General features: G+C 34.2%; 1 protein-coding gene and 1 non-coding gene across 2 annotated transcripts in view; both read right to left on the reverse strand.

Moving 5' to 3' along the window:
- Positions 1–24339, reverse strand: part of LOC126965899 (hemicentin-1) — a 561675-nt gene that overhangs the window by 481747 nt on the left and 55589 nt on the right. The gene's annotated exons all lie outside the window — the stretch shown is intronic.
- Trnas-gga (transfer RNA serine (anticodon GGA)) lies at positions 9793–9866 on the reverse strand. Its single transcript has one exon. It is a non-coding gene; the product is annotated as a tRNA-Ser (tRNA).

A 24339-nucleotide genomic window follows, 5' to 3' on the forward strand; every position in this document is an offset into this window, starting at 1 on the left:
TGTAGATTATATGCTGTTTTTCCTTTCCTGGCAAAAAGGTCGTAGTATGAGAGGTGGGGTCATTCAATCCGCAGTGAACATTAACGTACTGTAAACAATTGGACTGTCGCCTGTTATAAAGTCATAAAAAATCTCCGAGTGGCGTTGTATATACATAAACAATAACTTATACAGATAACATTTAAACATTCATACAAATTAACACGTTATTTCGTGGCAGTTATGTTCAAAGTATTCGATCATAAGAAATAGTAACACTACGTCAAGCGCGAGACAGACAGAGACAGACGTGAACATCAGGCAAGAACATTTTGTTAAACCAATTTAAATGTAAAAACGTTAAATTGATACTCAATTATTTTGTTAACACAAATGGGCACTTACCTAGAATGCCACACTCCATACTTTTCTATGTTTGGATGCTGTTATTTAGACAGCTTTTCACTGAACACTTTATTATTGCGTGGCGTTGTATTCAAAGCGTGGTCGAAACACAACTGAACGAAAACTCTGCCTGATAGGCGCGTAGGTAGCGTTTTGATTCTGTCAATTTTCGAGCGTGGTTATGAGTCTAATTGTTTATTATACAACAATGGCTGTGTCTGAGAGGCGATAATATTCAAGGATATACTACAATTATTAGAGTCTAATTATCATTATTAGCTATTATTAACCTAGGTCCTAAATAATCTTTGAGAGCAAAATTTAAAGAAGAAATCAACATCTTGACTGTTGCTTCTCAATATATTTTTGGTAATATAATGTATGTACATAGGCACATAAATGAATTTGCTAGAAACTGTCATAACCATAATGTTAACACCAGGAACAGACATAAGCTTATAATTCCTACTACTCGGCTAAGTTGAGTTAGTAAGTCTTTTGTGGGGCGATGTATATACTTGTACAACAAGATCCCAGAAAATGTTCAAAACAAAAGTATTACGATATTCGAAAGAATTGTTAAGAAACGTTTGTGTGGTAAAGGTTACTATAACATAAATGACTATCTTAACGATGCCACAGATTGGGAATGGAGCGGCCGCCCTCAGGCTATTAAATAATTTCATTTTAATTTAATTTTACAATATTACTTTGTAAACATATTTTTTGATGAAAAAAAAGCCCGCTGAGTTTGTTTATCTCATGTCTGAGGCATGGGTGTTTTTTTTAATTTTAGACTTTCTACAAGTGATGTCAGTACCTATTTTGGATAAAAATATTTGAATTTGAATTGGCAATCAACGCTAAAAAAATCCATCAAAATGTATTGAATTTTATAACGTCGTCAATAATAACCTGTTAAGTACTTTATTTTGACCTATAATTATGATTTTTTACTTTGCAAAAAGGATTTTGACGACGAAATAAAAAATTCGCATAGTGATTTAGTGTTGTTACAATATAACATGATTTTTGATGTGGAATTATAAAACACACTCGTTGTCGTTCGTGTTCGTGTTCGTGTCTAAAACAAATATACAGAAAAGTGTATATAAATTGTATTAAGTAATATTGGTAATTGTTTAATTAGTTTAATATTTTCTTGTTATTTTTTCAGTACGGAACCAAATATTATTCGCTTTTTTAACTACTGATAAGAGATACTACTACTAACCTAAGAATTTTTTCTAGTAGTAAGGATAGCAAAATACTAAATCACTATTAAAGACATAAAACCAGAATTTAATATTTGAAGAATCTTCTCAAAATTTCCAATTTTGCTTAAGCTTATTAAGAAAGACAAAATACAAAACTTCTTTTTTTATGGATCAGGAGGACAAACTAGCGTACGGGTCCTAATGTTAAATGATCAACGCCGGCCACATTCTCTTACAACACCAGAGGAATACAGGAGCGTTGCCGGCCTTTAAGGAAGGTGTACACTCTTTTAGTAATCTGAGAGAATTTTCAATTTATAATTACAGAAGAAAAAAGAAAGATACAAAAATTGTATTACTGAAAGTACGAAAATATTTTCTTTGCCTTGGAAGTAGCTAGTAAATTTAAAGAAAATAAACATAATGAAAATCTTCCCCAAATTAGATTCCAATAGGAGTCGTTGAAAACTTCACAATAACGAAGTTTTTCCACTTGAAAAGCAATCGCAGACTTTTTTTAATTGGCACTCATTCGGTGAAAACTGTGCTATACTTCATACTTGAAATACAAAAGATAATTGAGGTTGTCTTATGCCTCACTGGTTTTCAAATACATTGAGGTATTATGTACTACGTATAACTACTAGGAAAGTCATTCAAAAAAAAATTCACCGCGATGACGTCATCTCGTCGCCATTTTTAATGTAATAATATTTTTGATATCTCATCATAATTCGTTTCACTATTGTAAAAATCGTTCATTACTGTACAGTTATTGTCGTCCATTCAGTAGCTTGTCGCGTTGTATTTTCACTTTCCTAGAAGCAGGATTGGTCTCCGCTGCGCTCCAACTAGATACCGCAGGAGTAGTCGCGAAGTACGGCAACTAATACTACGCCCAAGTAGGCATACTGAAGCCAGTCTCGAACAATGTGTGACGTTGACGTGCCGCGTGTTCTGTTAATAATTGAAACTAATATGCCGGGTTGCGTAGTAAAACTTTGTAAAAATAATACTTCAAGATATTAGAAAGACACTGGGATCACATATCATCAGTCATATTTTTTCTATGTTATTAATTTCAATGTAAAATAACACGAAGCGTTTGCTACAAAATTTGAAAGATGGCATTGAGTGTCAAGATGCCACACACACAAGTATCTAATAGTTGCAGTAATAAAAAAGCTTTTGTTCTTAGGTAGTGTGGTATCTATTTGGAGCGCAGCGAAGACCTATCCTTAATCTACGTATATGTTTAATGTTTCTTTTTCCTTAGCTGTCATTGCTGTCAACGCAATTCATTTTCTTCGCGCGGTAACTGGTGTACTTATGTAAAAAACGTTTTTACTAAGTGACAAAACCGTGATTATAGTAAATTTCTGCTTTTTTTTTTGTCCAAAAAACATAAAAATAATAGGAAACGTAAATTAGAAGAAATTATTTAATTTTTTTAATTAGGTACATTAATCGCTATTAAACTATTTGCCAAAATCAAACAAGAGACTCGCATATTACAGCAAAACTGAATTCAACAAATTGCGAGGAATCAAAACGTAATTAAACATATTATTTATCCGTATGCAAACTATAATTAATATGTCATTATATAACGTCAAACAAATCATTCACCTCAAAATATGAATAACATTATTCAGTCATGAATTACAGCTTCATTTGCATTTCCTAATGAAATGAAACTCTCAGCGAATTTAACATAGATAAATTGGGTTCTGAGATAATTAATAATCGATGTAGCACTGAACCTATACTATATGTGTTAATTAGAATTCCTCGCGCGACGCAATGCTAAATTATTATGTGTAATAAATTTGTTAATTAGTTTCTCAATGTTCAATATGTTGGAAGTTTGTTATAATTTGATCAGTCGAAGGCTATGTACTAACGACCCCTGATAACAAATACATTACTTCAGTAATATTATCTTCTAAAGCAACAGATAAAGATGTGATTCTTTTACGATTTTGAAATTGTGAAAATCAATGTTTTTTACCAAATGGGAGGCTTCTTTGCATAGGATTTCACCTGGTGACTACAATAGCTCCTTTTTTCATATTCACTTAATTCAAATGTGCTTAAACTACTTGCAAATCTTCATTTTAAACATTTCATTTGAAAGAATATACCTATTACATATTTTAAAAGTAGAACTCGCGAGAAAAACGTACAATAAATTCTATGGTCACTCTTTTAAATCAAATACTAATACTTTTATATACTTAAATCAAATAATGTCTTTTATAATGGCAGGCAATTATCCTACTAATATTATAAATGTGAAAGTTTGTATGTCTGGATGTATGTTTGAACTTCTTTAAAGCAAAATCTACTGAATAGATTTTGATGAAACTTTACAACAATATAGCTTACACACCAGAATAACAAATAGGCTATAATTTATAAAACTATAGTGTGAATTATACAAAATATAAAAGAAGTGTGATTATTACTAATGAATACAACTAGCGCCATCTCTTATCAACTAGCAAGCAAAAGATCAATACAATTTATATGGCAAAACAACGTTTGCCGGGTCAGCTAGTAGTGTAATAAATAACAAATTAGTTTGTAAGGTGCTGCATCTAATATTTGAATCATGTCTAAAGTTTTGTTCTTTCTTAGCTTCATTTATTTCCATAGATAGATTATATCGATAGCCATCTTTTGAGTTTCATTAACTTAAAAGTGCCGACACAATCTATGCGTATTCCATTCCTATTTTCTATCGATTCTCCAAATAATAATGTATCGCGTAACAACCCCAGTATGTGAATTAGTAGAGAATTTAATGAAGTGTGTGCTGATATTAATGTTTTCCTTAGTCACTCTTAGTAACTCATTATAAAATAAGCTAGATAAGATTCCACTATTAATTTTATGTAAAACTTAAATTTCATTATTATGCTTGTTAGGTCCACTTTCCTTTTCTTACTATATTTGATGATTAATGTTTACAATTTCAATTGAAAAAAAACTTCTTCATTCAAAGATTTCTTTTGAAATCAAATAGTATAAAATTAACTTTATTATAAACTAAAAACTAACACAGCCTTACATTTACAATATTAATTGAAACAAGATAAAAAAACATGATTCCTTGCTAAAAGAAGTCTTATAACTATATTGATTTAGACATTTAGTACCTGGCCTTTTTAAATTATTTTTAACTTATAACCTAACCAGGCAAAGGTTGTTTTGCCGTATAAAATAAGTAGCTCGCGCCGGCTGATTGGTTGAATTGTTTTATATTTTGTAATGGATAATGGAATCCCGCCGTAATTGTGTTGAATCCGTCCTTTTATACAAAATTGTTAATAGCTATATTGACGTCCCCTCACTACTAAATCGGATACATCTTAGAGTACCTCGCAGGCGTGAGCGTCGTAGTCGTATTAAAAATTTGTTTTATATACCACGTAGCAGAACACTTTATGGTGCAAATATCTTTTATTAATCGTGCTTGTAAACACTTTAATGATAATGAAAATCTAGTTGACACAGATATTTTCTTTGATAAATTGTCGACCTTAAAAAAATGTTTCAAATAAACTCTTTCTTGATTTGTTAATTTAATGCTATAATCTATTTGTATCTTTATAATAACCTCTATCTCTTTAAATTTAAGTATATTTCATTTTTTATGTCAAATATCGAATATTTTTTAATATTACCTCTATGTAGCGCAAATCTAGTTCATTATGATTAAAAATAGAGGAAACTATAGGTTTTAAAGTATTGTTAAGTATAAATTCTTAAAAGTTTTGTATAACCGTTTGTTTTTGAATAAATAAAGTAATAACACAGCTAAGTTTTACAGTTAACACATTTGACCCACCAATATTTTCTTTTTTTTTACTTACTTACTCTTCTTCTTTTAATCCATTGTGTCGCTGTTTTTAATCTGTCTCAACAAAGCCCAATCACTCTGCAATGGTATCTTTCTTATCCTCCGAATGCGAATTATCCTAAATTGTAACTGCAAAATGTAATAAATGAGTTTCAGGTCAAATAATACGAAATCTGTTTCACCGTTTATCATTTCGTATTTATTTTGTCTGTCCTAAATATTCACTCGTCCAAATAATATCCGTAACAAATGAAATTTCATTTTGTGTAAAAACAAAACAATGAACGGGCGTGTGATCGTATTTCAGTGGTTTAATATTAAATTTTATGCTTTCATCTGTGCGAATATTAATTTATGACGTCACTGAGTTTAAAAATAGCGGTTTTATGAGATTTTTGTTTTAATTGGGGATTAAATTTAGATCTTAAAAGAGCTAGCAAAAGGAATAGTGAAGAAATCATCTCTCTTTAAGTTAATAATTATGCTTTTAGTTATTTGCAATACTACAGTTTTTGTGAGTATAATCTTAGCTTGAAAGTCAAGTTAAAACACTTTAAAAATACTGTAACTAATTTCATAGAATAACTGCACGAGGCAAGAAATTATTGTGGATACCATATATCTACCTGCTGCGAGAATCGTTGACTATCACCACTTCGCCCTCCACGCACTAATGTCTTTTCGGCCTTCTAATTCGGGCACGGGGAAGGGCGCTAGTGCGGGATACGACTTGCGTCGACACTCTGGCTCCTTCTCATATCCAAGTTACGTCAGTTAGTGCTGGGGTTGCTGCTTCAACTGCCGAAGATAGCAAGCGTCGCAAATGTGTCTATCTCAATGAATCTTACACCTTTGTGCCGTTTGGTGTCGAGACACTTGGTGTCTAGAGGCGTGGAGAAAGCACAAAGTACTATCTTCTTGTATCAATATGTCTACTGGCAACCCAAGCACTGGCAGCTATTTCGGTCAACGGATCAGCCTTGCTATCCAACGTGGAAATGCTGCCAGTATTCTGTATACCCTTCCCCGTAATGATAGTTTAAATTTTATGTAATCATAGTATTGTAAATATAGTTATAAGATATGTTTTGTTTGTAATATCTTGTACTAAAACTCAGCTGTTGATGTTATCCCATAAATATTCCTCCTCCTCGTAACATGCAATAAGATCCCGCATTTAAGATTAAAGGGAAAAGAGCAAATTAATTACTTTCAATTTGATGATATTTGAATAATAATAATTTAATTAGACATGGGAAATGCAAGACATAGGAGGAGAGGGAGGAGAGGAGAAGGGAAAGAATTCGTCTTCTTAGTCGACATGCTCTTAACAGAGCATTGATTGTGTCGTAAAGTTTTGTTCAAGTGCAAATGCCTTACCATTTATCGCCATCTTGCCCTGTTGAATATCACGGGACCACCCATAGCAGATTTTATTTGGTCCTCCATTTTACCCTGATTGACTGGGCTTTCTAAAGACTAGTTGCCCCACCCAAATAATATCCATAGAAAGAAAATATCCGGGACTCCAGTATAGCAGATAAACGTAGCCAAAATGTAGTTTGATACCTAGTTCCTGAAATATCAAATTTTTGTGCGAAATTGGCTTGTCGTTGAGAATACCAACATAATGCCGACTAGACACAATTTTGGTTCTTTAATGTTCATATTGTTACCTTTTACCTTTTTTATAAATAAATAATATTCGTTCCACGGTACTAAAAGCATTCTTAACACGAGCGTCACAGGCACAGAACATTAAGAACTTCATTTGCGAAAATACTATATGGTTTATTCCTCCCATCATCATTAACCCATGCAAGCATATTTTTGGTTAGTTTAACGTTTTGGTATGTTTTTAAATAAAATTTGAAAACAAAATTTATGAACGATACGGGACTCGAACACGCGACCTCTCGCGTTCCGTATGACCGCTCTTACCAACTGAGCCATCCGTTCGAGTGACGTTTAATTGATAAAATCTTGTATGCTTTGTTCAACTCTCAGGTTTTATTATTTTATTTGTGTATTAATCTTAGAAGTGAAGGTTATCACTTTAAAACATAACAAATTGTTTAGAATTTTAAATACAAAACAATTCTATCGCAAATATTGTCAAATCAAAATTGGTTACGCGTAATTAGGCTGTCAGTTTGTATATACCGTAGTATATTCAGTCTATAAAATAACGTATCACAATATATAGCTACTAGTCCAAAGTAAAGGTTACCATAGTTGAAAGTTCATTAAGGTTCCATTTATAATGGACAATGATAATATCATACGGGCTGTGGAACGAATATTAATTATTGTAATTACGTTCGCATGAGAGAAAGATGTTTCGATTTAATAATGCAATTCATTTAGTGTTATTGTTTGTTATTTATACAACTCAATATTGAGTTTCAGTTCATTGTGTATAATCCAAAGGTAAAGTATTGTTTTACCGGACTTAAGAAATCAAGAAACGTTATCTCGTTTCACCGTCGTTAATTTATTTTTGGATCAATTTGAAATTTTGCAATGCTTGAAGAGAAATGTATTTTTCAAATGTTATTTTGCCAAATAATATAGTAACTTGCGCCTTCTCATTGTATGAATTGTCATATTATGTAATGAAACATCATTGATTAACAATTTGTTATGTTTTTAAAGTGATAGTCTAGGATTAGATACACAAATAAAATTTGAAAAACAAAATTTTATGAACAATGTGGGACTCGAACCCATGACCTCCGGCGTTCCGTGCCGGTGCTCTAACCAACTGAGGTAAACGTTCATGGTCATCATTGATTATATTATAATTTGTGTGCGAATATGTAGGTATATCTAAGTCAAAATAATATAGGTTTGAAATAATTCTTAAGCTTTCTTATTGTTTAAGCATTATTGGCACCGACTTCAAAGCTACAAATAATATTTTTAGAATAAATAAGTATTTTATCAGTATTTAAGGTAAAGGTTTGCATAAGAGGTGTATTAAATAAATTTTTAGTTATTTGTTTATTTCATACTTCAGTTTTTGAAGTCGGTTCTTTTAAACGTAGTTTATTTTTTAGGTTTTAGTCCCAGTTAATAATAATATATAAAAAAACAATTATGTCATCCAGGTAGACGAAAATTTTCATATAAATGTACATAAAATGAAACCTACTGGGCCAAACTATGTAAAATTTTTATGGGACCAAATGACATCTATTCCACATCGAACTATAGAAGAATTTCGTAAATCGGGTCATAAATATCAGAATAATCGGTGTACATATAAGAAAAACACCGATCGCATTGAGAACCTCCTCCTTTTGAAGTCGGTTAAAAATTAAGGACAGGCTAATTAAATGAAACATGAAACTTCGAACTTCGTAAAGAGAAATTTATCTAAAAAAGCGTTATTGGCATTCGACAGAAACTCGACTCGACAAACGGGGGTGTTACAATCCTCTCCCACCTCGTATACTAATTTGTTTTCGATTTTCTAATTCATAATAATACTATAAACATTTATTTAATTCAATTTATAACGTTGGAAACATCCTTGTAAAAAAATCTCGTGTTACAAGAGAGTATATTATGCTACGGTAATCATATGTATAAATAAAGTCACCCACACAGCCTAAATGGTTGCTTAACTGAAGTGGTAGTGAGGAGGGCACATAGGTCGACGGACAGATGGCCGGTGGGGCAGTAAAGTACTCGAATGGCAACCACGTACCGGAAGACGTAGTGTTGGTAGGCCTACCACAAGATGGACCAACGATTTGGTCAAGATTACCGGAATACGTTGGATGAGGGCAGCATCGTGGTGGAGATCTTTGGCTCTCCCAAAGATTTCCACGATAGCACGTCGAGCAAGACTTTCAACTGATTCTAAGAGATACAGAACTATTATTATACTTCTTAATTTGAGTTATGTAACATTTTGTGTTTCAATAGAACATACATAGAGAATATTTTTATTTAAGTTTACTGTTTAATCGTTTACAAGTCAAGTGTGTTGCAAATGAGAGACCATGTACAACAGACTTGATGCTATTGGGAGAAACCTGGCCAGGATGTCAACTCCATGACATGTCAAAGTCTGTTATCTGTGCTTGCACTTGTGGAAGTCAGGCAGGTTGACTGTATGTATGTATGCACGTTACTTATAAAATAAAATCACTACCACCAACAAGAGTATGTTCTACGGCTATTAACCCTTAAACTTGGACAATCTGTGAGTAATTCAAGATAAACTTGGCAACAATATTGAACAATTTGTTACGTTTTTTTAAAGTAATTGCCCTCACTTGGATTAATTACACAAATAAAACTGGAAACAAATTTTAATGAACGATGCGGGACTCGAACCCGCGACCTCTCGCGTTCCATGCGAGTGCTCTTTCCAACTGAGCCAACCGTTCGACTGACGTATCGTTTATAAAATATTGTATGTCTTGTTCAATTCTCATGTTGTAGCTTTATCTACAGGATCTTCTTTACAGTTGATAATGGTTGGCTCAGTTGGAATGAGAGCTCGCACGGAACGCGAGAGGTCGCAGGTTCGAGTACCGCAACGTTCATAAAATTTTGTTTTCAGTTTTATTTTGTGTAACAATATTTAATTGAAGCTCGGCTGCATAATTGACTAGGAGTATAAGAACAAAAAGATATGCAACTAAAGACGCAAATAAATCTTGTTATCTTGTATCAACCAATTGGAGAGGTGAAAGGAAAATCTATTCGAGATAAACTCACGGCAAGCTTAAGTAATGGGTAGTTCCTGCAACTTAACTTTAAACACCTAAAGTAACAACTACTACATAACTTAGCGTATAATGTATGCTGAATATAACAATACAAGGTTTTGAATTGCACAAAGACAGCTTAATTAACGGCAAATATGGAAGTTATGTCTCTGAAGTTAATTATCTACTTATGAATGGCGCACAGGTACCGCGTACTTCACTAAATTATAAAACTACAACATGATTTTGTTAAGGTATTATATTAAGGTATATTAGGACATGGTTAAGGGTATTTGTGGATTGTGGTGCATTTGAAGTTTAAAATTAGTTCACAAAATATTTAATTGATTTGCTCATTTTCATAGACTAGTGCCGCCCAGAGCACTAAATTCGACCGTAATTAGTTTAATGATTAAAAAATGAGTTTATAAGGGTTTGTCAAAGACCTCTATAATTTTTACCAGTGGGGATTCCTTTGCACATGATGCCGGCTAGATTATGGGTACCACAACGGCACCTTCTTCTGCTGCGAAGCAGTAAAGTGTAATCATTATTGTGTTTCGGACTGAAGGGCGCCGTAGCTAGAGAAATTACTGGGCAAATGAAACTTAACATCTTATGTTTCAAGGTGACAAGTGCAATTGTAGTACCGCTCAAAATTTTTGGGTTTTGCTGAGCGGCACTGCATTGTAATGGGTAGGGCGTATAAATTACCATCAGCTGTTCGCCTTGCTCGTCTCGTCCCTAACTGTAGTAAAAAAACGTATATGTCTTTGTTGTGAGTGTCATTCAAGCAGTGTGTGTAATATTTATTTTAATTAATTTAATGTTTTTATATGCATTTTATATAATATGATTATTTACTAGATTTATGCACTTCTTCCCCGTATAAACATAAATGTGTTTAAATTTCTGCTTCATCCATTTGCAATTTTTTTTAGATTCGGTACAAAGTCTTCGCTGTACGTATTTATATACTTACTAGCTGACCCAGCAAACGCTGTATTGCCGATATTAAAATCGCGATACAAAAGTAACTGTGGATCGTAGATGGGTGTAATTTTGAAGTTGTATGTATATTTTAATGCTGACCTATAATCAAACAAATTTAAAAAAAAATGTGAAAAAAATTATAAAAAATTTCTTGTGGACCACCCTAAACGTTTTGGGGGATGAAAAATAGATGTTGTCCGATTCTCAGACCTACCCAATATGCACTCAAAATTTCATGAGGATCGGTCAAGCCGTTTCGGAGGAGTTCAATGTTTAACACCATGACACTAGAATTTTATATATTAGATATAGGTAAGATTCGCATTATTACGTTAGGGGTTTGTGCATTTAAGTTGGGATTTATGTATTCAGTATGATTTGTGAGATACTAACCATAGTTTAGTTTACTCGGTACTCGTTCTGTGTTCTGATTTTGTAATGTAATACAATTTTGAACAATTTCCCATTATGTGATTATTTCGTTAGCTAACTAATGTTGTAAGTCACTCCGTGTGTGTGCATCTTAGCGGTTCTGCGCTCTCTACCCAAAGTGCCGCCTAACTTGTATCTAAAGAATATTAACACAAGTTTTACACCTATATTGTATAAATTATTTACATTGTTTGGATATTTAATTTCACATTCTTTCGACAGTAAATAATTATTTTTTTAATAAATTTGTACTTTTATATTATCTTAACGACTCATAATATTGACCCGAACCTTACTACTGAGCTAGAGGTCCCGGGTTCAATTCCCGATAGGTGCAAACGTTTATATGATGAATGTATATGTTTTCTTCTGAGTCATGGATGCTTAGATGTATTAATATATGCTTATTATATTAAAAATATCGTAGTCTGCTACCCAGAGTACAGGCTATTACGATTATTAGTCTAATTAAAATATATTAAATATCTCAAAATAATATTAACATTAATGTTAAAATTTTGTCAAATTTAAATAAACATGCATTTGCTATTCCAAGCTACTCATAATTTAGTTTAATTAACTTTAGTTCCGTTTTCTAAATGTTTCGGGCTTTCTGACAGTTTGATTAATAACTTCATGCTTGCTTATTTACATTTCCATAATTTTATTGCATTATTATATTGTTGTCTAATGGATATAGACCTGTATATATATACCCCATCTCCTTTTTGGTTTCCTTTATTGACCCATGTCGTAATTAATAATTGCTGTAATAAGAACATTATTTAATATTCTTAAGCCTGTGTTTTGCATCATATTAGCTGTTATAGTTAAGGTTTAAGTCAAGTTTAATGTTAACAGTAACGCTGAAGTAAACATAGACTGCGGAATGTGTTGCATCATCATATTCTTTGGAATAGTTAAAGTGAAATGTCAAGTCAATATTGATTTTTTTTAATCTTTTGACAGGTTATTATTTAGCTATTTAACATTAACAATAGCTTTAACCGGCGAAGATTGGACGGTTACAGTTAGCAGTTAAAGTAATGACGTCATCTAAAAATTGTGAAACTCATTTTTTACTTTACCGGTACTTTAACATGTTTGGTATTGCTAAAGTTAGATAGTGCACACAGCCTTAGTAATGAAAGTACAGTGTCACCAACTTATCTGTGAACTGATGTGTGTTGCCATTGTCGTTTCAGTGTTGCTAATTATATTATTATATATTTAACGCTTAAAATTTAGAAGTATCGCAATAAAACACACGGAACACTCGAAAGTACTTTGTTTTCTCAGTACTTAATATATCTGCTAAAGCAAAAAAATACTTTTTTTAACAAAATTAAGAAATACAATAATCCTTTGGACAAAATAGAATTTGAATACCTGAGAGATGATTGCAAAAGACTGATAAAGGACTGTTACGTCAAATACATCAATGCACTCGAATATGAACTTATAAAGAATCCGAAAAAATTTTGGATACATTAAAAACATGAGAAAGAATAGTTCGTTGTATCCAGACACTATGACCCTAAACTACAATGTATCATCAAATCCAAACGATATACCAGACATGTTTGGAATACATTTCTCTTCAGTATATGAAAATGATATTAGCGATAACAACAACGACATAAAAAACCCAGACTCATGGACTGAACCACTAGACGTCATAGGACATTTTGAATTCACACCTGAAGAAGTCGCAAAGAAGCTTAAAATGATTGATACCACTAAAGGCAGAGGTCCAGATAATATACATCCACTATTCTTAGTTAATTGTGCTAATATGCTAGGCTTTCCCCTCGCATAATTGTTCAATGAATCCCTGCTCTCAGGAACATTCCCAGATGTCTGGAAGGAAGCAAGAGTAGTTCCTATATACAAAAACGGAAAGAAAGACCATATAACTAATTACCGCCCAATCTCTATCCTATCTTCAATATCTAAAGTATTTGAATCACTGGTGCATAACGTTATTTATTCACATGTACAAAAATATATTACCACTAAACAACATGGATTTATGGCTAAGAGATCGACCAATACAAATCTTACACTTTTTATGTCCGAATTGAAAGAAACTGTAGATCAAAACATACAGGTAGACGCGGTCTATACTGACTTTTCAAAAGCGTTTGACAAGGTTAACCATAAAATTCTCAAATAACCTTCTTAAATGGTGTGCTTCCTACCTTTCTGATCGATGGGCGAGAGTAGTAATGGATGGAAAAGAATCTCAACCATTTGTTGCGTCTTCTGGTATACCTCAGGGCTCCATTCTGGGGCCTCTATTTTTCAATGTCTTCATCAATGACATAATACGATCTGTAAAACACAGCGACGTTTATCTTTTTGCAGACGACCTCAAGTTGGTCAAGACAGTGAGAAACAGCTCTGACGTGAAATGCCTTCAGAATGACATTGACAAAATTCATGATTGGTGCACAAAAAACAAAATGTTTCTAAACACCTTAAAAAATCAACATATAAAGTATGTTAGAAAGCGATGCACTTTGTAATCCGAATACTTCATTGACGGACAGAAACTACATGAAGTACCAAGTATTCGAGACGTCGGTATCCAAGTAGACAGCAAGCTACGTTTTTCGGATCATATTGATAAAATCTCGGCTGAAGCAAATAGATCTCTGGGCTTTATTTTAAGAAGCACAAAGGGCTTCAAAAAACCAGCTACAGTAACCAATATAACTGTTACGTGAGGAGCAAGCTTGAGTATTGTAGTACAGCTTGGAATCCGACTTATAAGGTGCATATAGATAGACTGGAAAGGGTACAGAAAAAGTTAATTGGTAGTCTATCGTACCGATTTAAGACTCCAAATACAGTCAGGACATATGCAGACAAATTGAATCACTTTCAATTACAGCAGCTATCCTCGCGACGATCTCATCTCGACATGTTATTTCTCCATAGGTTAATAAACGCGGCATTGATTGTCCAGCTCTGTTACTTAAATTTAAATTTCCTGCCAGAATACCACGACATCTATGTGATTTGTTTGAGCCAAGTTTCTGTAAAACTAATCTAGGACGTGATTCACCTGTGGTACGCATTTCTCGTCGCTATAATGACTATACAAAGAAAAGTCCAAATATCGACATTAATTTTAATAGTCTTAACAACTTTAAATTAAAGCTTATTAAGTGTGACCTATCTACAGCCTCAGAATGTAATACTTAGGTCTTATATAGTCTTATATAATAAATTGGTTGGAATATTGCATTCACAGTTTGTAATTAATATAAATAGCTCGTAATTTACTAATTTTAATTAATATATTTTTTTTTGATTTCTTCTTACTAATAATTTTTGTAACACAAAGCATGCTGTGATTACCTTTAATTGTAGGAAAAGTTAAATTTTATAAGTTAATGCAATGTAATTATTAAAACTGTAACTACTATTTCTTATGTTGGTGATCCATTAAATAAAATAAAAAAAAGTGTGACAGTGCTTTTTTAATTCAGTTTTAAATTTTGGATAAGATTTTTCCTTAAATATATCTTTCGGTAAGTCATTATATAGTAGGGTTCCCTCAAACTATATAGTTTTCGTACCATAATTTGTCCTAGCTTTAGTTAATTGTAGTTTATGTTTGTTTCGGGTACGATATTTATGTGATTTTGTCTTGAAATTGATTTGTGTATGTACGGAATTTAAGAGTATTTTCCTAACTAGTAGGCATACTTTGTTTAACTGACATATTGATAGTTGAACAGATTTATTGAACCCAAAATTCTGAATGTCATCGCAAATGCGTTTGTCACTTTGATACATAAAGCTGTTCAGTTTTATTAGGCCAGTATTTTCACAAGCTACGGCACCGTTCTAAGTTCTAAGCAAAACATTATAATACATGCACATTACTGTTTAATGGGAAAAGGTACCACCTGCATGCCTGAAATCCTGTGTTAAGAAACCTCGGATTAAAACAATAGATCTGTTATCGTTATTGTTAAACGATAATAGAACAGTTTCATTTATTACTAGAAGTACCCTTAGGGTAACTAATGTTAATTGCTAATTGGGATTTCATGTAATCACTTGAGCTATTACTGTAATATATAATAAAATCAACACCAACAGTTTTGTTTGAAAAAATGTATTTAAAATTTGTAAAGTTACAAATCATGAAGAAACTAAAATCTATTTAAATTTCTTATTCAGCCGATTCGAATATCTACAATTATAATCTCGTGACTGCAAATAAAATGTAAATGAAGGTACAGACATGAACTTAAGGATAATTAATAGATTTTATTATGTATGAGCAACTCCAATCAAGCATGTAAAAGAATATAAGATTAGGTACTTAACCGTCGATGTAAATGCCATTTATATATCTTACTATTGACTATAGCCGAGTGGTTAGCGACCCTAGCTACTAAGCCTAACCTACCATAAGTCCCGCGTTCGAATCCCTGGAGGTGCAAACATTTATATGATGAATATGGATGATTGTTTCCCAGTTATGGATGTTTATATGTATTTATGTATGTTTAAGTAAGTATATTGTATTAAATATATCGTTGTCTTGTACTTATATTACAGGCTATGCCTAGTTTGGGGCAAGATCATTTGTGTTAAAGTGTGTCAATATTATATTATATTATTAATATAATTTATATTTTATAGGGTAAAGAATGGTTGTGTCTTGAGCTTGGTCGTGTCGCAATCGAATCTAGAAAGCATATAACATATTTTACATAAAATAAAGCTAAAATCGAGTCACATCACGTAAATTCAGCCTAGAATTTCTCAATATGCGATAATCTACACCGCGTCCCAATATCACGTGCTTACACGATCGAAAAATGGAAACTCGACGCGATGAAAACTTACATCTCAAATATTCTCGAATCATGCAAGCGCATTTGAATTTTCGGCATGGAGTATTTCAATCAAAGTTTGTTGTAGATTCTAATAAACTAACTTAGAAGTATTTAACTTTCATGGTTACTCAGTTTCAACAACTCAACTGCACTAACTTAAGGAATATTCTTTCCTCTCAATGTTAAAATGAAATCAAAAGACAAGACCTTACCAAATTCACAGAACATAAATTAGAATATAATAATACTATTGTAGAACTTACTTCTAATAATGGACTTACAATATTTTTAATAAGACGTGTGTGGTTTGTTGAGAGTGCGTGTGTGTGTATTGTGTGTGCGTGTACGTGTGTGTGACTGTATGTGGGTTTGTGAATTACTTTAAATTTATACCTTCCTTTAGATTTTTAGAGTGCGACTGATTACTGAATTTTCATAATAATTGTTGTGTCTCAGCGGGACTTGGAATAGAGACGTGTGAGATTACGCGAGAACGTTCCGTGCATTGAATGTCTGTTTAGTTTTATCATTTGATATTTTCAAAATTATTCATTAGAATAATAGTTATGGTGTATTGGAATAGACAATTATCATTTACATTTAATGAGAGTAGAGAGACTCAAGAGTTCTATCACATTAGTTGGATTAAGTGTAAATCTGAAAAAGAGTGTAAATAAATAGCGTTGCTAGTAATGCAACTTTTCATAAATTTTGTATGAAAGAAATAACTCATGGTGAGTCACTCATTACAGAAAATAAACAATTATTGTCTATTACGTCTTCTTAATTAAATTAATAATATCTAAATTATCTCAAAAGGTTTTGCCTTCGTAAGGCATATAAGTTTGTCTTTTGGCTACTAAGTTGCAATTATTATTATCTCTTATGAGATTAAAATGAATTAGGTATAAAAAAAATTATCTAACTAATGATTAAAACCGCATAAAAATTCGTAGTGTTTGTTTAATGCTATGTCAAGATTATAAGCACTATAAATGTATGATATTTTCATTTGTTGATAAGAAATAATAAATATTATTATTATGTTTAACCTAAAAAGACAAATATTTTTTTGTAAATAACTTTTTGGTACTTTTAATTTTAATGCATAGCTCTTCAACCGCTTAAATTTTCTAAAGTATTTATTACGGTCGACACTTTGGTGCTACAACCTAAATATATTTATGGATACAAGTTAATTCCGCAATCTATCAAAACTGATATAAATCACTTTTATTTGGCGTTACGATACGATTATTGATTACGATGATATAACAGCCATTAATTTGGTTATGTCGTTATTTGAAAGGGTTCGACGTTTGGCAAGATAAATTATATTTTTGTTTATTTGGGCTTCATTTGTGTTTTTATCATGGACGGAAACTTTGGCGGACCGTCAGTCGCTGAATATATTATTGTGGGGATCAGTAACGGATTGAATTAGGAAGCAATTAAATTCGTTTGAGCGCTTGTGTTATGTGTGAATGGTACTAAAGGTTCGTGTGAAGTACGGCGTAAACCGTGCAGGACGGTGATCTGATAACATAACACAGAATGTGGAAAGGCGGACACAAAGCATAACAAGGGCTTTAAGGTATTCGAACGAGACTTGGCTATTGGGCAGAGTCAACTGACGAAGCTGAAGACCAGTAACAACTTTAAACTGCTAATACGGGGTCTCGAAATCTCGAGCGATTGCCAATTCCATGGTCATCTTGAGGGCAAAGCCAAATTGGCTTCGAACAAGCTGGGCGTGATTAATAGAGCACGGCAATACTTCAAGCCGGCCCACATTCTAACGCTGTACAAAGCTCAGGTCCGGCCACATATGGAGTATTGCTGTCATCTCTGGTCTGGCGCACCCCAGTATCAGCTCGATCCATTTGACCACGTGCAACGCAGAGCAGCACGAATTGTCGGGGACCCAGTGATCTGTGAACGGCTGGATCACTTGGCGTTGCGTAGTGACATCGCTTCATTGTGTGTCCTCTACCGCATTTATCATGGGGGATTTTCCGATGAGCTGTTTCACCTGATTCTTGCTGCCGAATTCCACCTTCGCACGACACGCCATAAGTAAGTATATCATCCCCACCATCTGGATGTGTTGCGGTCGTCCACTGTGCGGTTTTCAAGGAGCTTTCTTCCATGTACTACAAAGCTGTGGAATGATCTTCCTTGTGCGGTGTTTCCGGGACGATACGACATGGGTACCTTCAAAAAAGCGCATACACCTTCCTTAAGGCTGGCCATGTATATAAACTGTTTTCTTGGGTTATCACGAATCCTCTCATGCGAAATTTCAACGACTTCCAGCCTGTCGAACAAACCGGATTCCAAAAAGGGTTAAGCATCATAGACAACATACGAACGCTGCGGCAGATTATACAAAAGAAAGAAAAGTATAACCAGCTACTATGCCTAGCATACATGGGCTATGAGAAAGCCTTGATTGATGAAGAAAACCTTGGCGGTGCTTCAGTCACTACAGAGGTACATTGATCATCGGTATATCGAAGTGTTGTAGTGTTTCTATGGAAACGCCACTATGCCAGTCCGTCTCCAAGATCAGTTCTCGAAGCCTATCGGAGTGCAGTGTTAAGTTAGACAAGGCAATGTCATATTGTCAAAGCTGTTCACCGCTGCGTTGGAATGCCTCTAAGTTTCTGGATTGGACCGGGCTGGGCATCAATATCAATAGCGAATACATAATTCACCTTCGATTCGCAGAAGATATCGTAATCATGGCTGAGACCATGGAAGACTTAAGCCATAAGCTCGATGACCTCAATACAGCTTCCCAAGGAGAAGGTATCAAAATAAACATGGACAAGGCAGAGATCATGTTTAATGTCCATGTCGCACCTGCTTCCGTAACAGTTGGAAACTCTGCTGTCGAAATTGTTGACCATTACATCTACCAAACGAGACAATTTAGACAAACAATCCAGTTAGGCATGTCCAAATTTGCGAAAGAGGTCACTCATCGCATCCAACTCGGATGGCCAGCGTTCGGGAAGCTCCGTAAAATCTTCTCATCCCCGATACAACAGTGTCTGAAGACGAAGGTTGAAAGGCTTGTTTCTGAAGCCAGTGTGTGTTGCCAGAGATGAGTTACGATACGCAGACGTGGTCGCTAACTATGGGCCTGATGAGAAATCTCAAGGTCGCTCATAGGGCAATGGTGAGGGCTATCATCAGAGTTTCCCTGTGAGATCAAATCAGAAATGAGGAGATCCGTAGGAGAGCCAAAGTCACCGTTATAGGCCATATGGTTGCGATTCTGGAGTGGTAGTGAACAGGGTACATATATGTACCGCATAGTTGGGTCAGTACAGTCCTCGAATGGTGACCACGAACCGGAAGATGTAGTGTTGGAAGAATTCAATTTTTTTTGACGTTTTCACACTGTTTCAGTATATATAACGTATAAATAGATTGCTCAAGTACATAAATTTTTAAGAACGTAAAAAGCGAGATGGTGATCTTACAAGGTTTGCCCTTCGATTATATTTTAATGAAAAAGTACGATGAGATATTCGACATTCAAATCTTACAAAAATCTGTATCTGACTCAACTCATCAATATCTCATTACCGTTTTGTCTGTAATAAAATAAATAAAATCTCATCTACCCGCATAAATTGAACGCCGTCGGATGTTTCCATTTTACCTCTTTTTTTTGGGGAATTTTTGTAATAACTCCGCTACCGATCAACGTTTTGATTTTATTTTAACATTTCCCGGCAGATATTCTCATCTTTTTTTACACGGAACTGTTGATTATATTTATGAGGAAATCAATTTAACGACGTGAATTTGGAATTTTTATTCATTTAATATAAATTATTGTTGATGTTAGTAAAGGAGGACAAACGAGCGTTCGGGACACCTGGTGTTAAGCTAGGATCACTGCCACTCACTTTCTCTTGCAACACCAGAGGAATCACAGGAGCGTTACTGGCCCTTAAGAAAGGTGTTCGCGCTTTTTTTAAGGTACCCATGTTGTATCGTCCCTGAAACACTGCACAAGGAAGCACATTCCACAGCTTTGTAGTACGTGGAAGAAAGCTCCTTGAAAACCGCAATGTGGAGGACACATCCAGATGGTGTGGATGATAACAGGCGAACAGCTCTTTGGAACACTCCCCGTGATAATTCGGTGAAAGACACACAATAAAGCGATGTCTCTACGGAACAAATAAGTGATCCAGCCGTTCACAGAGCACGGTCCCCGACAATTCGAGCTGCATTGCGTTACACGCGGTCAAATGGATGACGCTAGAATGTGGGCCGGCTTGAAGTATTGCCGTGCTTTATTATTGACGCCCAGCTTCTTCGAAGCCAATCTGGCTTTGCCCTCCAGATGGCCATGGAATTTGCAATCGCTCGAGATTTCAAGATCCAGTATTCCGATACTAGGCGAGGCTTTAAGGGAAGTGTTGTCGAAGAGCAGTAATACGACAAATGGTTTTTTTTATAGTGGCAAACGCGCAAACCTGAGTCTTCTGGGGGTTAAAATGGACAAGGTTCAATTTACCTCATTCCGCGACCATCTCAAGACTCGGTAGAAGACACAAGTTTCTCCCGGCAGTAGTCGACGACCTGCATGGCGCGTGTATACTGCATCACCAGTGCTGGCGTCTGCATATCAATGTATGTTGGAGCTGTCCAACACATTATTGATATGTAGAAGAAACAGTGTGGGAAATAGCACACAGCCTTGGCGCACTCCAGCGTTCACGGGCTTTGGGTTCGAGCAATAACCGTCGGCAATGACCTGTATGCTACACCCAGTGAGGAATTTGAAAGTCCACTTGCTGAAGCTCTCTGGAAGCCCAAATGATTGAAGTTTTGAGACGAGCGCCTTGTACCATACGCGATCCAAGGCCTTCATTATATCCACCAGGGGCACACTTTCTAAGCACGATTGGAAATATGCCATCGGGCCTGCTCAACTTCCTGACGTCCAACGAAAACAGAGCTCGCCGAACAGTTTTCTGTCTGAACTGGACTTCAGCGCTCAGACACCGTGGGATGGTCGGCCGTGTTTTTCCGCCGTCGTCAAGAGTCGAGTTGGAGGCTAAAAAGAGCGCACAGAAGATCGGCTTTCTCTTTTGCCGTATAGGCCAGGGTGTCATTACTCATGTGCAACGGCAGCAAGGACGGCTGGTTGAAGTTACCAAGAGCAGCTTTCGACAACGATTAGAAGTTGCGTGTTCCTGTCGGGTAACCGGAAAGCTGCTCGCCGATTTTGACAACATGCATTGATTTCGCACGGGCGATTTGTAGCTTAAAGAGTCTTTTATTTCATTTAATAAAAAAATGACAGTTATAGAGAATGTCGATAGAATCAAAAACTTAGAACTATTAGTATTAAAATTTTAAATTTCATAATATTTAAAAACAATTAAATTGTCAATTTAAACTTATTTTTAAAACTTTTTCAATTATAATATATGAATCAAACAAAACTACGATTTCAACAATTCACAGTATTGAATTTTTTTCCCAATGAGGTTCTATATACCTACATATGGACATGGCAAAAGTGTGCTTAAAGACAATGTAAGCACAAATTTCTCCTTAGTCACGACTAAGTTGACACACGTGTCAACTGTGTGTCAATCAACAAGCCTAAGTGTGCTTAAGTAATGCGTTAACTTAAAATAAACGCAAAAAACGATGGTCTGACTTCTCACAGTAACTAATATAGTAAAACTAATATTTTTTTATTAAATGTGGTACTATTATTGACAAGTATTCAGATCCCTTTCTCTCCCACTTGTCAGAATGAGACAGATGAAAAGACACGACCAGCACACAGTCAGAAATAAAAACTATAGAGACGCTCTTATTTTAAAGACCCAGTGAACAATGATTAGCAATATTGTATTTTGTGTACGGAAAGTCAGTGCCATTGAATATGAACGGCTTACAAGAACGTGAACAATTACAAACTAGTGCTATTTACATGGTATCACAGACTTAACTGCGTCGTGCCGCAAATCTGTAAAATCTAATCTTTTTATCTTTTCCGTATAAAGGATAATGAAAGAGAATTGGCGCCAGTTTGTAGCAAGAGAGAGAAGAGAAGAATTTACAAACAGCGGAGGCTGATTTATACATCACCACTAAAGGATTTAAGCGTTTAAAAATTCTGTGACGTGTACTCACCAGATTTCACTCATCCAAAAATGTCTAACTATTTATATAGTCAAATATTTTTAATTATTTTATAAATCTATTTATTTATCGCGTGCGCCTGTCATGAGAATGTCGGTGACGCGAACCCATAAGATTTGTCCCTACCATAAAGTGCTCAACGCAGCTAAAGAAATTTTCACTGCAAAAATATTTATACACATTAAAGAAACGAAATTATAACATATTGACGAACAAAATAATCACATCGTTGAACTCTCAAAGCACATTCACGAACTGAAATATGTTTAACAGGCCCTTAATCAACCCTCTATTTAATTATTTCACTAATTAAGACTGAGAATTCACTTTCATAAAACTTGGTGCGTAATAAAAACGAATTAACCTACGGAACGGAAAGGGAAACGTAATAAGCTCAGGCATGACGGGATTTTTCCCATTCCGCTGAAAAATAAAGTTGGAATGTTAAAATTGTTGAAATTCGTCTTTTATTCCACTTAATGGTATTTGATTCTTGAGTGTAAGGTTAAGCAGTTTATGGTGCAATAATATTTGAAATAAGCGAAACGTAAATATGATGTTTGATATTTACATTACCTTTAGGAGCAATGTACTAGTTAAGGACGTATTTCGTAACGAAATAAATTATTTATAATATACTTATGCTGACCCGGCAAACGTTGTTTTGCCATATAAATTCAGTTTATTTATAAGTAGTAGTTAAAGTACTTATTTTATAAATAGCTTAGTTTATAAATAATACCTATTTAGAAGATTGTTCATGACCCCACTATCATTATTAAGTCTCAGATAACGGGGTTGATTGTACAAATACTTAACTATTTGAACAATTAGTTATAAGTAACACTATTTGTATGATTGTTTATTGTCCTAAATAAAATAAAATAAGTATCTCGCGCCAGCTCATTGTGTAAATTAACGTAGATATTGTAATGTCATTGAGTAAATTATTTGTATAACGAATAAATAGCTATTTCCTGAGTATTTATACGTTAAACAACTATAGGTTCCAGATAAGTAATCACTAACATATCATATCCTAAGGCCTTGCCCGAAACACGCTCTATCTTATGGTATAAGTATTATTCCGATCGGTTCAGTAGTTCTTGCAGAATAAGCGAAGGTAAAAACCGGCTCTCCATTTATTAGTATAGATTACAGGGGCTAGTTGGTTGGGTTGTGGGATTTCCTGACGAAATAAGGTGCGGCGAAATAATCGTAAATAAACTCATCCTGAAGTGTTGCTTCATTTTATACTCCTACCCTCATAAAAAGTATCAATAATATTAAAATATAATAACTTTTGTTTGTATTTTATTCATTTAAACCGGCTTTAGGTATTCACGGTGCTGATACCGACTAGTAAGTAAGCACGTGGTATAAAGCCATTCTTAATAATTTAATAAACGAAAGTGTTAATAATTTAATTTCTAAAAAATAGGCTCCGACACTACTGGACATGTTCTATTCAATATTTCACTAATTGGTAGCTATTTTATCCTCGAGTGATATAGACAACATAATATTAAAAAAATATATTAACTTACGCAATATTATTCTTTATTTGTGTCCAGTGCGCTAATTTTTAAGATAAAATATATTGATGTTCGACATAGAGTATTTGAATTTAAGCAAGAAATCGCAAATATCAAAATATGTTCAACTATTTTAGTCCA

The sequence above is a fragment of the Leptidea sinapis genome, chromosome 9 (genome assembly GCF_905404315.1).
Source record: "Leptidea sinapis chromosome 9, ilLepSina1.1, whole genome shotgun sequence".
NCBI classification, from domain to species: domain Eukaryota; kingdom Metazoa; phylum Arthropoda; class Insecta; order Lepidoptera; family Pieridae; genus Leptidea; species Leptidea sinapis.